The sequence below is a fragment of the Erythrolamprus reginae genome, chromosome 10 (assembly GCF_031021105.1).
Source record: "Erythrolamprus reginae isolate rEryReg1 chromosome 10, rEryReg1.hap1, whole genome shotgun sequence".
Taxonomy (NCBI): Eukaryota; Metazoa; Chordata; class Lepidosauria; order Squamata; family Dipsadidae; genus Erythrolamprus; species Erythrolamprus reginae.
The window spans coordinates 1,932,070-1,949,324 of NC_091959.1; the positions used below are offsets into that span (position 1 = coordinate 1,932,070).

The following is a 17,255-nucleotide window of genomic DNA, read 5'->3' on the forward strand; positions in this document are numbered from 1 at the left end:
GTCTAGTCCTCCCTTACAATAAAGCTCTATTACCCATCACCGCAGCAGCCCATAATAACACTCTTGCCCTTTCTATAACCTCTTGGTTTTCTGAGAGGTTTTAGAAGGCCAACAAGGACAGCTCTCAATTTGGCAGGGGGGGAGGGAAGTGACCCATAGCGCAGATTCACAGGGCATGTGCAACCCAATCTAAGGAAACTCCACTATGGCTCAGAGGCGTTGGGTAAATCCAGGGCTTAAGGAATAAGTTGCGCATTCTCCAAAACCAATGAAGGAGGACTTCCGATATCCCATGGCAGTGATGGCGAACTTATGGCACGGGTGCCACAGGTGGCATGCGGAGCCATATCTGCTGGCACGCGAGCCGTTGCCCTAGCTCAGCTCCAATGTGCATTGTGTGTGCCGGCCAGCTGATTTTTGGCTCACACAGAGGCTCTGAGAGGGTGTTTCTGGCTTCTAGAGAGCCTCCAGGGGATGAGGGAGAGCATTTTTACCTTCCCCAGCTCCAGGGAAGCCTTTGGAACCTGAGGAGGGCGAAACAGCAGCCTACTGGGCCCACCAGGAGTTGGAAAATAGTCATTTCCAGCCTCCAGAGGGCCTTGGGGGGGGGAGCTCTTTTTGCCTTCCCCAGGCATTGAATTATGGGTGTGGGCACTCGCACATGCGCAATAGTATGCTCATGCACTCTTTCGGCACCCGAGAAAAAAAGGTTCGCCATCACTGTCCTATGGGCACCTATTGGCTCTCCGTAAAAGCAGCCCAACTTGTTACTATTTCTGCAACTTTCCCACGGTGGAAAGATGCAGCTGCTTTAAGAGTTCAAGCTCATCGTGTGTGACCATCTGGGGGTTTTATTTCCCCTGACCGTGGCCTTCTTCTGACATTTTATGTTTTATTCTGCATTTCACTGCTAGAGACCTTGAGTCTTCCTAGGCAGGAATCCCCTAAACAAGGGAGTTCCATAAACTCTTGTTGTATGGAAGGGGATGATTGTTTATATATATATATAAACCCCACCACCATTTGGGGGGTGAAATTATTTGCAATAAGTTTCCATTTCTTCCTTAGCTCCGGTTTACATTTCATTACATACAAAAAGTGATTGGAATTTATTTTTCACATTGTCGTCACAAATTCTACTTAAGATATAATTTTTCACCTTATTCCATCGTGCCATCAGCTTCTCCAATTTATTTTCATCCAAGTTATTTAATCTTACTTCCATAATTTCGAAGTGGATGTGGTCCACCATGTACCAGTACCAATTCTGGATTGTCCATTTATTGCTGTCCTTCCACCCTAACACCACTACTGCTTGAGCGCTTTCCAAAGCTGCTGTTTTGATTTCTTTAAATTCTCGTAATTCCCCATGTTTAACTAGTGTTGCTAATTCTTTCGTGATTATCCAATTAATGTTTAGCATATTGTTAATTTCATTCTGTACTTGATGAAGGGGATGATTGTTGAAATACATTTTGATGAGCATTTCTTCTGTTCTAAAACACCACTTCTAAGGCGCAGGGCCTTGGGGCTCTCTCTTTCTCAATCTCACTGGCAAATTTTATTCTAGGAATCAGCATTGCTACCTCTGGAGCTGGGGTGTGAAAATACAACAACAACCCAATCCTCAGCTTTTATTTTCTGCGTTTGAATCCAGGCGAGATGTTCCTTCCTCCGCAAACATGGCGAGAAAAAGAGAGCGCCGGCGTGGTTTTCAAAGAAACCTTAAATGCTCCCGGGAGTCCTCGGGCCGTTCTCGCCATTAAAGAAAACATCTTTCGCAGCCGGGCTGCCATCCAACTAAGAGTTCTGATTTCTCAGGGAATCAATGGGTCTCAGGTAGACATTTGCTGGAGTCTGCAGAGAGCCTTCCAAAGTGTCAAGGTGAGCCAGAAAACGCAGCAGAGCCAACGGGGGATGAATGGGACGGAACAAAGCAACTGGGTTGATGGAGGTTCTTAGAATTTCAATCCTGGGCCTAGAAAGTTTAGAACTACGACGCCTTAAACAAGATCTAAGTATTGCCCACAAGATCATAGGCTGCAACGTCCTGCCTGTCGGCGACTACTTCAGCTTCAACCACAACAACACAAGAGCACACAACAGATTTAAACGTAATATTAACCGCCCCAAACTTGACTGTAAAAAATATGACTTCAGTAACCGAGTTGTCGAAGCGTGGAACTCATTACCGGACTCCATAGTGTCATCCCCAAACCCCCAACACTTTACCCTTAGATTATCTACGGTTGACCTCTCCAGATTCCTAAGAGGTCAGTAAGGGGCGTAGATAAATGCACCAGCGTGCCTTCCATCCCCTGTCCTATTGCTCTCCTATATCTCCTATACCTTTCTTCTATTCCTATATCTCTTCTTCTATTCTTTCATTGATATGTTCTATTCCTATACTTCTTTTCTATTATTTCTTAGATATATTTTACTATGAGTATCTCCTCTATAACCTTCATCATGTATTTTACTATGTGTATATAGATATATACCCACTAAAACCCCCATTGTGTATTGGACAAAATAAATAAATAAAAATAAATAAATAAAATAATAAAATTGGCAGGGAATCTCCCATTCCGCATCAATTGCTGGTTTTGGGTCTCTTGGACATCCATTGCTGAAACAAGGCTGAGAGGAATTGCACAAATCATCTGAAGATCAGAAGAGGTGTGCTGGATTAAACATGTGGGTCATAGAACATAGACTCCTACGGCTAGGGGGGAACCATGGAGGTCTTCTAGTCCAACCCCTTGCTCAAGCAGGAAACCCAATACCAGGAGTATCCAACCTTGGCAATATTAAGACTTGTAGACTTCAACTCCCAGAATTCCTCAGCCAGACAGCATGTCCCATACCAGGGGTAGGCAAAGTTGGCTCTTCTATGACTTGTGGACTTCAACTCCCAGAATTCTTGAGTCAATCATGCTAGCTCAGGAATTCTGGGAGTTGAAGTCCACATGTCATAGAAGAGCCAACTTTGCCTACCCCTGTCCTATACCATTCCAGACAAAAAAAAAGTCACAAAAATTTCTCACGCGCGAGCATCCCCTTACAAGAGTTTGCTTCTGTGCATGCGCCCTGAGTCTGCAGAGAGGGGCTGCATACAAATATAATAAACAAACAAACAAATAAATAAATAAAAGCAAGAAAGCTGAAAGAAATGAAGAAAAAAGATGGCGCTGCCCAACAGACCGCCATCGGAGCAGTCGCACGCCAATTGCACAATCTGGCAGCCGCTACTGGTGTGAAGTTGCCTACCGCACCGGTAGGAACCCACCACTGTATGGAAGGCTGGGTCAACTTGAGCCTGGTGAGATTTGAACTGCACCTAGCAGTCAACTGAAGTAGCCTTCAGTACTGCACTCTAGCTTTGTTAACCTTGGTACAGGTTTCCACTTTAATACTTTTGATATTCGTTTAAGTCATAGAAAACAGAGCTGCTCCTCAATGAGAATGAGTATTTTGAAACAATTGTCCTCTAAAGCTGTTATAGGATTTGGTGGGGGGGGTTTTGGGAGGTGGTGGTGGCGTGAGTGACAGGGCTGGGCTTTCTGAGCTCTTCCCTGTTTAGAAAAGGAGGATAAGCAGGAGGCGCATAGAACCAATGACGGACTTTTAACGGCAAGAAGCGAAAACAGATTTGCCGAAAGGAAGAACAAAAATAGATTTCTGTAGATTTCTCTCCTATCACTGCAACTGCAGGTGGATTGAAGTGGCAGCCAGCAAAGAAGCAGCCGCTCCTGCCAGTTGTTTAATGCGATGACCGAGGCTTGTTACAATGACAAATATCCCCGTGTTTGGCTTTGCAGAGCCTTGGCCTTCCAGTAAATGCATCTGACATAGCTTGGGAGGTCCAGATGTTAAGCTTTTTCCATGATCGCACACGCCAAGGATAAAAACACAGAGATGTGTCATTTTTTTCCCTTACCCTCAAAATTGCGGGAATTTGGATAGAAGGGGCGTACATAAGTGCACCGGTGTGCCTTTCGTCCCCTGTCCAATTGTTTTTCCTTTATCTCATATATCATATACAGTGATACCTCGTCATACAAACTTTTCGAGATACAAACCCGGGGCTTAAGATTTTTTTGCCTCTTCTTACAAACTATTTTCACCTTACAAACCCACCGCCGCCACTGGGATGCCCCACCTCCAGTCTTCCGTTGCCAGCGAAGCACCTGTTTTTGTGCTGCTGGGAATCCCCTGCTGGGATTCCCCTGCAGCATCGCAAAAACACAGAAGTCTGGAGGTGGGGTTTCCTATGGAGGGGAGCCTCAGGGGAATCCCAGCAGTGCAAAAACGGGCGCTTCGGGTTGGTGAAAGGGGTGAATTTTGGGCTTGCACGCATTAATCGCTTTTCCATTGATTCCTATGGGAAACATTGTTTCGTCTTACAAACGTTTCACCTTAAGAACCTCGTCCCGGAACCAATTAAGTTTGTAAGACAAGGTATCACTGTATATTTTCTTCCTTTCTTATATCTTCTCCTCTATGTTCACTTTTATCCTTATATATATTACTTCATGTCTATTTTCTTGCTATGTACAGTATTTGTGTATTGGACAAATGAATAAATAATAATAATAATAGTAATAATAATAATAATAATAATAATTTGGAAAGCTCAGAGGAAGGCTGGCTAAAATTCTTGAGGGGCAACGGCACATGCAACATTTCATTTCCTACAGACTCACTTTACTAAAAAAGAAAAAAAACACAACATCACCACTACCACCCCCCATGTTACCCAGGCCTCAAAGCAAAAAGCCCCTTGCAGAGATAATAGCATCTTTTTAAAAAATAAATAAATTAATACATCTCAGTTGTTGGGCATCACAGCTCTTGCGGCCTGATGTTCAGGAAAGAGTGGAGTAGACAATGTTGGCATGTCAACTTCTCTGCCAAGCTGTCATTAATTGAGGATAATGCCAGTAGATGCCTTGTCAGGACTCAAAAAATAAACATTTAAAGCCTCAGAGTTCTTTTTTTAAATGTTTGCTTCAGTGGGATTTGCCAAGCAGGGGAAGCCACGAGGTTCTGCTTGAAAGGTAAGAGAAACCCACCCACCCCAAAAGCAGAACTGGCGTGCTTTAAGCCTCCGTCCATCTTCCCTGATGTGTAAGAGACCTCCGTGTTTTATAGCATGTGAGTGTTGAGGTGAATAAGCTGCATATATGTCCCTTTGCGGTTGAACTCAAGCCAATTTGCCTTGACGTTTGTTTGTTTGTTTGTTTGTTTGTTTGTTTGTTTGTTTGTTTATTCATTCATTCATTATTGGATTTGTATGCCGCCCCGAGTCTGCAGAGAGGGGCGGCATGCAAATCCAATAAATAATAATAATAATAATAATAATAATAATAATAATAATAATTCATTCATTCATTTATTATTCATTTGTTCGTTCGTTCGTTCGTTCATTCATTCATTCATTTGGACTTATATGCCACCCAACTCCCAGAGGACTCTGGCCAACTCCCAGCCAACTCATAAATAAAATGAACAGAATAGAATTCTTTATTGACCAAGTGGTGATTGGACACACAAGGAATTTGTCTTTGGTGCAGATACTCTCAGTGTACATAAAAGAAAAGAGACATTTGCCAAGAATATAAATATATGTATAAATGCAATATATATGCAATATATATGCAATATGTGCAATATAAAGCCATTAAAAACAATTCAGAGCAATTTAAAATCAACAATTAAAACAATTTTAATTCCTTGTTCTGCTTTCCTACAGAGCTTTCTCTCTCTCTCTCTCTCTCTCTCAAAAATGGTTATTTGAGTTGCTTTTACGTTAAAGATCCCTTCCACCATGCTGGACATACAGCAGTCTGGTTGTATGTGTGTGTATATATATATAAACAACGATCAGATAATCCTCCACAATGGCCAAACCCACAGGCTGCTCTTTATAGCAGCCTCACTAATGACCCCAGCCCCACCCAACCACAGGTGGCCTCATTTTCTTTGATAATAATCTCTCAGTTGTTGCTGCCTATGCATCGCTCTCCTCATGCGTGGCTGTATCATTAACTCTTGTTCTGAATCCAAGGAGGAGCTAGATAATTGATCTCCTTCTGAGCTGTCTGCCCCACTCTCCTCCTCCCTGTCACTCATGTCTTCTTGGTCAGAGGAGCCTTCATCAGCAGATTCCACCGGGGGCAAAACAGGCCTGCAGCATGTGGATGTCTCCCCCACATTCACAGTCCTTGGGGCAGGAGCTGGGCCAGAGCTAACCACAACATATATATATATATATTTGCAAAGGTTGATTCCTCCCGAGGTAATTGTTGTAGTGATTTATGGATCCCCAGTCCCACTTAAGATCTTTGGCAGCCGTTAAATCCCCGTAAAGTCAGGACGATCTAAAAGTCACTAACCAGTTTTGGCTTCAACTGGAGTGTTTGGAAATGAATCGTATTTCTGAACAGACATCCCCACTCTGGGTCACTGTGTGACAAAGAATGATGGACTCGATGGGCTTTGGCCTGATTTAGCATGGCTCTTCTTAGGTTCTTATGTCCTTAAAGTTTTCTCTCCCTTGGGAAAGCAATCCATTAAAGTGGGTGGAGGTCCGACAGGAGAAGAAGGGGTGCTGTCTTCACAAAAAGAGAAAGATCCCACCGTCAAATGGCTACCAGACGAGTTGGTTAATCCCATTAATACAGTACCATCTAGTGGTCAGATCCAACCAAATTCAGATTACGTGAGGATCCTGGTTGACTGATCAGCCTCTTTAGAGAAGAAGTCAATGAGCAACATAAGACAACGGGCAAGTCAGGGAGCAACCAGAGGGTCTGATCTCTTGCTGGAGAAGAAGCAGGTGCAAGACCTCCACCCTTCTCAAAAGACACCCTTAAGCACTGGGCTGGAGATGCAACCTCCTCCATCAGCCAGAAGACCCCAAGAAGTTACAACCATGGCTTGTCTGAAAGGACACCCTGGCTAGAAGAAGAGCCATCTCTTCCCGGGCCAGCAGACATCAATGTTATCGTTCAGCATTAGCCCCGTGCGTCGAAAAAGCTGTTATAAATAATAACGGGAACAATTGTGTTGACTCAGCTCCTGGTGACGCATCTGTGGTGCTTTCTTGGCAAGAATGTGGAAAATCGTTTGTCACTGTCTTGCAAGAGGTGTTTCTGAGTTCCTAGTGTAGACGGCAGCCATTCGATTCCTTGGTCGTCACCCATCCAAGGGCCAACCAAGCCCAACCCTGCTTAGATTTTGGGGAAATTGACTAAGGACCCTTGGTTGGTGTTAGCTAGACAGAGGATGCCTGCTGGCTAAAGGAGAAATTGAGCAATGCATAGTGGCGCAATCCCTTTGTTGGGCTGGGAATTATGGGAGTTGTAGTATAATATGTTTGGAGGGCAGCTGGTTGGGGAGGGGAAAAAATAGTGAAGAGCAATAAACTCGTTCCTGTTTTAATCCAGACTCTTGAAACCACAATTCTAGACAAGGTGAGCTCATACTAAATCTTAGTTACTTTCACCAGGGTTCATTGAATAAGCCACAATGGCTGAGTTCAGACAGAACGGTAAGCCCTACAGCATGATTTATGCTTCCAAAAATGCTAGTTTTACACTGTCAAAATCAAATCCAGAATATTTAGCTTAAAATAGTAGTGGAACCTGGCTAATATGACAAACAGTAACAAAAAAACAACAACGATGATTTTTCAGAGACAAATGTAATAAGCAAAAAAAAAAAGTTGTTTGGTAAACAGAGTAGATATTGTGATTAATATTTGCTTTGCGTGTCCTTTTTTCGTTTGCAGTTTCTTAAGGATTTTTTGCAACTTCCTTCCTACTGATCCTAGTCGCGGCATAGTTATATTTATAGAACAAATTGGCTGCTTTTAATTGGCCAGCCAGTTGATATGAGAAACTGTTACCGTGGTTTTCGGTACATCATTAATTTACGCAGACGGCATATCTGCCCAGCTTTGGGGTATATATTTTGACATTATAAATTATACGAGTCCTTTTCCTTGGAGGAAATCCTTCCTCGTTTATCAGGAATCGTCCGTCAGGTCCAGACGAGGAATATTTGGAATTTTGCCTCTTGTCGTTGTGGACAACGGGAGTCTCTCCAATGACCCGATAGTGTTTCTCAATTGTAGCCACTTTAAGGTGTGTGGACTTCAACTCCCAGAATTCCAAAAGACCTCAGCCGACATTTGAAAACAACAAACATTGAAATAATCACGATGTGTCCATTGCAAAAGGCCACCGTACTTGGATCTGCGCGCATCATACGAAAATACATCACACAGTCCTAGACGCTTGGGAAGTGTTCAAGTTGTAAAATTGTGATACGAAATCCAGCATATAAATCACGTTTGCTATGTGTTACTGGTTTTTGTGAATAAAATAATAATAATATACTTGGTTCATACCTAGGACGCTGGCAGCAACCCCTATCAACCATTAACATCAGTCAGTTGCATTTGTGACACTTTTTTAAATGTTCAGTTGACTGAGTTTCATGTTTAATGAATAAAAGAGATAATAATAATAATAATAATAATAATAATAATAATAATAATATAATAATAATAATACAAAATCCAGCATAGTGATCTCATTTGCTGTGTTGTATTGACTTAATAATAATTTGTCCAACACCAATAAGTATTAAGTATTTTTTTGTTTGTTGTAATAAAATTTAATTTTAAAAAATTATTAAATAAATAATAATAATTTGTCTTTTTACCTGTGTGTGTTGAAGGGATAGTTTAATGGGTCCTCCAGTAAAGAGTTTCCTTCCACATCACTGGTTTCGCTGGGATCGTGGTTGTCCGTTTCTGAAGCTCTTCTCATTTTGGGGTTCTCCGGTGTGTCCTCCAAGGGAGTCTGGGGAAGCCCACCTGGATTGGGAGAAGTTAAATTGGAATTCTGCCTCTATAGGCCTCTGAGTTTAGGAGCTCATAATAATAATAATAATAATAATAATAATAATAATAATAATAACAACAACAACAACAACAACAACAACAACAACAACAATAACCGACAGTGCTTTTACACAAGATATGTGGAAAATTTTCTAAAGAAAAGAAAATTAGGGGTGACATGATGGCAGTAGTCCAGTATTTGAGAGGCTGCCACAAATAACAGGTGGGTCAATTTATTCTACAAAGCACCAGAAGGCAGGACAAGAAACCATGGATGGAAACTAATCAAGCAGAGAAGCAACCTAGAATTAAGGGGAAACTTCCTAACAGAAAGAACAATTAACCAATGGAATGCCTTGCCACCAGAAGTTATGGCTGCTCCATCACTGGAGGTTTTTAAGAAGAGACAGGACAGCTGCTTGTCTGAAATGCTATAGAGTCTTCTGCTTGAGCAAGCGGCTGGATTAGATGACCTCTTAGGTCCCTTCCAGCTCTATTCTGATTGTCCAGGCACTCTCTAAGAATCGGACACAATGGAACAGAAGAAAATGAAAAAAAACTGATAACCAAGTTCTGAAATGGGTCTAGAGAAGCCACAATTTGCCGCAGGGTCAAAAGAAGGGAAGGAAGGAAGTGTAGTGTGATGTTCCCCAATTATGTGCTTAGGTTGTGTGACGTGACACACTTAAGTTGGCAAACGTCAGGATTCCCTTGAGGGGCTTTATGCGCCATCCTTGTTGTCAATTATCAGAGAGGGTGATGGACAGAGCCGCCCGGCCTTCCCTTCCGAAGGAAATCAAAAGGAAATCCTGTATAATTGGATTGGCAACTGTCAGTTTTATAGAGAACGAAGATAGTAAGTTGGAAATCGCGCAATGGTAAGTGACGTCGTCTCCCTCTCGAGGCAATAAATACCTTGGTGGTGGGCATGTGGCTCTTAGAATTAAAACAGATTGCCATAGAAACCCCACCGAGGGGTTTCCCCCTCTCCTGTGTTTCATCTGATGTTTGCAGCTAAGATCATAAAACTTTATCATGCAACCTTTAAATAAATTAGTGTTTCCTGCTTAGTCTACCTCCTAGTAATATCAGTGCTTGTGAATGAAAAGAGTTCTTAAGCCTCTGGGGGAAGATAAGTACACAGAAAAGGGTTGGGTTTCCCAACTCACTGTTTACTATGGAGTAAACCTACTCTTTGTGAGTGAAATGTTAACGTGGTCCCAGATTCTGTGAGATAAGCATAGAAACATAGAAGTCTGACGGCAGAAAAAGACCTCCTGGTCCATCTAGTCTGCCCTTATACTATTTTCTGTGTTTTATCTTAGGATGGATATATGTCTATCCCAGGCATGTTTAAATTCAGTGACTGTGGATTTATCTACCACGTCTGCTGGAAGTTTGTTCCAAGGATCTACTCCTCTTTCAGTGAAATAATATTTCCTCACGTTGCTTTTGATCTTTCCCCAACTGACCTCAGATTGTGCCCCCTTGTTCTTGTGTTCACTTTCCTATTAAAAACACTTCCCTCCTGAACCTTATTTAACCCTTTAACATATTTAAATGTTTCGATCATGTCCCCCCTTTTCCTTCTGTCCTCCAGACTAGACAGATGGAGTTCATCAAGTCTTTCCTGATCCGTTTTATGCTTAAGACCGCCCACCATTCTTGTAGCCCGTCTTTGGACCCGTTCAATTTTTCAATATCTTTTTGTAGGCGAGGTCTCCAGAACTGGACACAGCAAAGTTACTGTTATTGTCTTCTGCAGATCACCAGCTAAAATCAAGTTTCAAGTTTCAAGTTTAATCAGATTTGTATGCCGCCCCTCTCCGCAGACTCGGGGCGGCTCACAGCAATAGCAATACAATGTAAGACAAATCCAATATTTAAATTACTTTAAAAAACACCACAAATTAAAACCAATCATACACACTAGCGTACCATGCATAAATTTTATAAGCCTAGGGGGAAGAAACATGTCAATTCCCCCATGCCTGACGACAGAGGTGGGTTTTAAGGAGCTTACGAAAGGCTAGGAGGGTGGGGGCAACTCTGATATCTGGGGGGAGTTGGTTCCAAAGGGTCAGGGCCACCACAGAGAAGGCTCTTCCCCTGGGTCCCGCCAAACGACATTGTTTAGTTGACGGGACCCAGAGAAGGCCAACTCTGTGGGACCTAACTGGTCGCTGGGATTCGTGCGGCAGAAGGCGGTCCCGGAGATATTCTGAATAGATATTCAACTATTCTGGATGGTGAGGACTGGGTTACCTGCCACGGTGGGTGAGATACAGCTACACATGGCCCTTCTTTGACAGGTGTTTCCTTCAGCAGCTGTGGGCCATCCCTTCCTTTCAACTTCTTGATTCAGCCTACTGTAGAATCACACATCCCTTGACTTGGCACAATTGAATCTTGGTTAGACTTTCACACACCATCCCGATGTCTGGGTGTCTGGTTTGCTCTAAAGCCCAACCAGCAGAGCCTTTGGGAATGTTGGAACCGGCCGCCCAATGAACCTTGCAGAAGCGTGACGTTGGGAGAGATTGATCCGTCACCATGGCAACGTAGCTGCAAATTGACAGCTGATAATCTCTTTGAAATATTAAGAACTGGCCAATGTATCGGAACCAGATGACCCTTTCCTTGTCTTCTGGAAAGACTGAGACATAAAATGGATGGATGGAGGATGGGTGGATAGATAGAAAAGGCAGATAGGCAGACAGACAGACAAATAAGTAAGAAAGTGGATAGATAGGTAGATAGATAGATAGATAGATAGATAGATAGATAGATAGATAGATGATAGATAGATAGATAGATAGATAGATAGATAGATAGATAGATAGATAGATAGATGGCAGGCAGGCAGGCAGGCAGGCAGGCAGGCAGGCAGGCAGATAGATACGTAGATGATAGATAGATAGATAGATAGATAGATAGATAGATAGATAGATAGATAGATGGCAGGCAGGCAGACAGACAGACAGACAGACAGACAGACAGATGATGGATAGATGGATGGATGGATGGATGGATGGATGGCAGGCAGGCAGGCAGGCAGGGGAGGTAGGTAGGTAGGTAGGTAGATAGATGATAGATAGAGATATAGATGATAGATAGGATGAGAAAGAGAGAGAGAGAGAGACAGACAGACAGACAGACAGACAAGATGACAGACAGACAGATATAAAGATAGATAGGTAGTTAGACAGGCAGGCAGGCTGTTCCGGCCCCCTGGTGGACCTTGCTACTCGTGGTGTCTCTTTGCAAGAGGCTCTCCACCAGGAGCAAGTTCCGCCTGCCAGAGTGAAAGTAATTCCTAATTATAGACGAGAGGGGTGTGAAAAGGCAGCGCTGCTGATCAGCCTCCTGGCAGGTTTCCGAGAGGGAGCAAAGCAAGCGAGCGAGCGGGGCGCTTACCTTGAGCGTCAAGGAGGACGGAAAGGAGCCCGTGAGGGCTGACCTCCTCCAGGACAGAGCAGAAGGCCGCCAGGGCCCCGGGACCTTTGCGGCTCAGCTTCTCCAGCAAGGAGAGCGCTGGCTCCTCGCAGGACACCACCTCTCGGTATTCCTCCCAGGAGAAGGCCTCCGTGCAAACCAGGAGGGACAGCGCTTTCTGCACATCCAACTCCTTCACAATCCTCTCCCGCCGGTTGCTTAGGATATAGTCGAGCCAGCGATTCCAATCCCGCCTCTCCTTCTTCGCAGGGTGTGTGGAGTTATTATAAAACCGAGGCCGGGCCGGCAAACCAAACATCTTTGCGGTGCTAAAAATAAGGAGGAGGAGGAGGAGGAGGAAAAAAGGGAGAAGAGAATCTTAAGTCTGCCTTGTCGGCTGAGCTGCGTTTCTCAGCAGGCAGGCGGTTCGTGAGGGTCAGCAGCACCAGGGCGATAAGAAGCACCTGTCCGGCCGTCCTCCCGGCCCTTTTACCCCTGTGCATCGGCAGACGCCCAGTGGCAGACCCCTAAGAGGATTACGGAGGCTCATTAACCCTCTGGAAGCAGCAACAGCCACGGCCACCGGCCTCACCAGGAGACACCAGCAAAGGCACGGAGTTATTGTTGTCGGGTATGTAAGGCCACACCTGGAATCCCACATCCATACAAATCCAATAAATAATAATAATAATCCCACATCCACTTTTGGGCACCACACTATAAGGAAAAAGGATGTTGAGACTCTAGAACAGTGATTCCCAACCTTGGCAATTTGAAGATACAGTATCTGGACTTCAACTCCCAGAATTCTCCCAGCTGGCTGGGGAATTCTGGGAGTTGAAGTCCAGATATCTTCAAGTTGCCAAGGTTGAGAATCACTGCTTTAGGACAGTGGTACCCAACCTTTCCTTGGCCACGCCCCACTTAAGCATCTCTAAAATAGAAACATAGAAACATAGAGGACTGATGGCAGAAAAAGACCTCATGGTCCATTTAGTCTGCCCTTATACTATTTCCTGTATTTTATCTTACAATGGATATATGTTTATCCCAGGCATGTTTAAATTCAGTTCCTGTGGATTTATCTACCACGTCTGCTGGAAGTTTGTTCCAAGGATCTACTACTCTTTCAGTAAAATAATATTTTCTCATGTTGCCTTTGATCTTTCCCCCAACTAACTTCAGATTGTGGCCCCTTGTTCTTGTGTTCACTTTCCTATTAAAAACACTTCCCTCCTGGACCTTATTTAACCCTTTCACATATTTAAATGTTTCGATCATGTCCCCCCTTTTCCTTCTGTCCTCCAGACTATAATCCCGATGCTCCCCACTGGGACATATAATTCTTCAAGTCTTGTCTTTGCATATATTAAAAAGTATTGCTAAGGTCTAGAATCTAAACTCTAGACCCCACACATTTTCAAATTGCCCCCATTAAAAATCAAATTGCTCCCCTGTGGGGCTTAAGGCCCCACCTTGGGAACCACTGCTCTAGAAAGAGTGCAGAGAACAGCAACAAAGAGGATGAGGGGCCTGGAGGCTCGGACATATTTTAATTTTTTATTTATTATTAGGGTTGGAAGGGACCTTGTAGGTCATCTAGTCCAACCCCCTGCTGGTGCAGGAGACTATGCCACACTAGACAAATGGCAGTCCAATCTCCCCTTGAAAGTCCCAAGTGTTGGATTGCTCAAAACATCTGCAGGCAACTTCTGTCCCACTGGTTGGTCGCCCTCACCGTTTCCAGCCTCCAGAAGGCCTCCGGGAGCCGGGAGAAGCTGTTTTCGCCCTCCCTAGGCATTGAATTATGGGTGTGGGCCCTTGTGCATGCACGATAGCGCACACCCACACCCTTTCGGCACCTGAGGAAAAAAAAGGTTCACCATCACTGGTGTAGGGTCTCCTGTTTGGGCGAGGGGTTGGACCAGATGACCTACAGATGACCCTTCCAACTCTGTTAACCTGTTATTGGGACTTTCAGGTGTGGCATTCCAGCAGATGCACCTTTCTTTGAAATTCAGGTTTGTTGCAAAGCCCCGAAGATTACCTGAACGGGTATGAAAGCAAGAGAGAAGGGCCCAGGATCTATGGAGGCCTCCCAATTGCCCAGAATCCAAGCTGCATCCCTGACTTACAACATTTCATTTAGTAAGTGTTCAAAATTACAGCAGAGCTGAAAAATGTGATATCTATCTATCTATCTATCTATCTATCTATCTATCTATCTATCTATCTATCTATTAGATTTGTATGTTCTTTCAGGGTCGATTTATTTGTGTATTTATCTATCAAGGCATTGTGTTTAGCTCTCTTTCGCAGCTATTCTTCCAAAGGAAGAAATTTGAAGAGGAAACTTGACATTTCTAACAATTAACACTCGGAGTCCTTAACGTTAAGTGTGTGTTCCGCGGCGGGTGGAATGAAGGGGTGCTTGTTAAAACAGACTTTATAAATACTACCTACTTAACGAATTAGGATTAAGGGGAGAGGATCGCACAATTCCTGTCAGGGGTAATTACGCACCCAGCAAACACACTTGCAAAAGCTACCCGCCGGAGGTATAAAGGCCTTCGAATGAAAATAAGATTTTTCTCCTCCCTTGTCTGTTTTTATCACATTTATACAAAATATGACACCCCATCTCCACAAAGAGGCTGTCAAACCTCCTGGGCCATCAACCTCCTTTCAAAAACATTTCTGCGTTCTCTTTTTCAAAGACCTACCAGTTTAATGCGGTGTTTTTCAACCTTGGCAGCTTTTGGACAGGTGGACTTCAACTCCCAGAACCCCTCAGCCAGCCAGCTGGGGAATTCTGGGAGTTGAAGTCCACCTGTCCAAAAGCTGCCCAGATACCGAGCTAAAATGCCAAAATGACTCTTGTTCTTTCAATTTGGAGGGGAGTGTGTGTCCGTCCGTCCCAAAAAGGCTTTTATTTGCAGCTGTCTTCGTGTTTTTAGATTTTTTAAAATGGGGCTTTAATTGCTTCCCCCCTGCTTTTGTGCGATTTCGCACCCCGTGGAGTTTTGCCTCATAGGCGTTTTCCCACGCTTATTATTATTATTATTTTCCTCCCTTTCAATAATCCCCCTTTAAAAGGACTCTCCAAGAATTCTGCAGGCCTTTCCCACCTCAGGGAGACTCAGGAATGTGCCACCTTGTAATTATAGCCTCCTCATCTCTCATGTGATTTTGTAATTGGGGTTTTGAGTTTTTGTGCGTTGTCAGTTTTGACGTCGCCTGTGATTTTTGTAGGGCCGCCCAGACTCGCCAGGGGTCTGGGTGGCACCAGAATGGGATGAATAATACAATTTTGAGGCCGTGGTCATAACCTCCCCTCCCTCCTCTTTCCTTGTCTGCAGCCCACACTGACTTTCTACAGCTGGAGGAGGCAAGAAAGCCAAATTAAGATGTTTTATAGATGGCACCTTCCACCCTATAGGGTTTCAAAGATGTTCCCAAATACCTCTCCTATTTGTTGGAAATGTAAAAAAGAGATCGGTACATATTTTCATAACAGCTCATCTGTTTGGAACCCATATCGCATCTCAGACATTAACACCCTTGAAAATGTCCAAAGATACTTCACCAGAAGAGCCCTTCACTCCTCCACTCGAAACAGAATACCCTACGAGACTAGACTTTCAATCCTGGGCCTAGAAAGCTTAGAACTAAGACGCCTTAAACATGATCTAAATATTGCCCACAAGATCATATGCTGCAACGTCCTGCCTGTCGGCGACTACTTCAGCCTCAACCACAACAACACAAGAGCACACAACAGATTTAAGCTTAATATTAACGGCTCCAAACTTGACTGTAAAAAATATGACTTCAGTAACCGAGTTGTCGAAGCATGGAACTCATTACCGGACTCCATAGTGTCAACCCCAAACCCCCAACACTTTACCCTTAGATTATCTACAGTTGACCTCTCCAGATTCCTAAGAGGTCAGTAAGGGGCGAGTACAAGTGCACTAGAGTGCCTTCCGTCCCCTGTCCTATTGCTCTTCTATATCTCCTGACTCCTATACCTTTCTTCTATTCCTATATCTCTTCCTCTATTCTTTCATTGATATGTTCTATGACTATATCTTCTTTTCTGTTATTTCTTAGATATATTTTACTATGAGCATCTCCTCTATAACCTTCATCATGTATTTTACTATGTGTATATAGATATATACCTGCTAAAACCCTCATTGTGTATTGGACTAACTAACTAACTAACTAACTAACTAACTAACTAACTAACTAACTAACTAAATAAATAAATAAATAAATAACAAGGTAGAAAAATGGTTAAAGAAAATAACGAACAAGGAGATTAAAAAGACTCCAGAATTCTTCCTACTAGGTATCACTGATACCAAATATAAAAAAGAAATACATACTATTTAATAATTCACATATTAGTAGCGGCAAGAATTACATTTGCACAACAATGGAAAGAAAAGGAAATACCAGAAGGTGAGGAGGTTTTTAAGAAAATCATGGAATGTGTAGAACTACATGATGACGAGACGGCTAAATAATCAAATGAAACAGAGTTTTATAAAACTTGGGAGAAAGTATACAATGGGTGGAATATTAAACTGAATAAATGACATATTGAAATTTTATTGATAAGTTTTTAATTTTAGTAATCGATTTTATATATTTAACCACAATGTTATAACATAAATGTTGAAGTAGATATTATATTATAGTAGTATATTAAGAAATATTATGGATAAGGTTTTTTTTAGATTTATTAATTGATTTTAATTATTTTAATCACAATGTTAAAATGGGAATATTGAAATAGACGCGTTATATTATAGTAGTATATTTGTAGTATATTTTTCTGTATTGATCTGAAGTATAATTAGTTTTCTTTTTTGTATTAGTAAGACTTCTATACTTAGCG

General features: G+C 42.9%; 1 protein-coding gene across 1 annotated transcript in view; it reads left to right on the plus strand.

Moving 5' to 3' along the window:
* Nucleotides 1-17,255, plus strand: part of MTMR10 (myotubularin related protein 10) — a 780,230-nt gene that overhangs the window by 418,309 nt on the left and 344,666 nt on the right. The window lies entirely within an intron of this gene.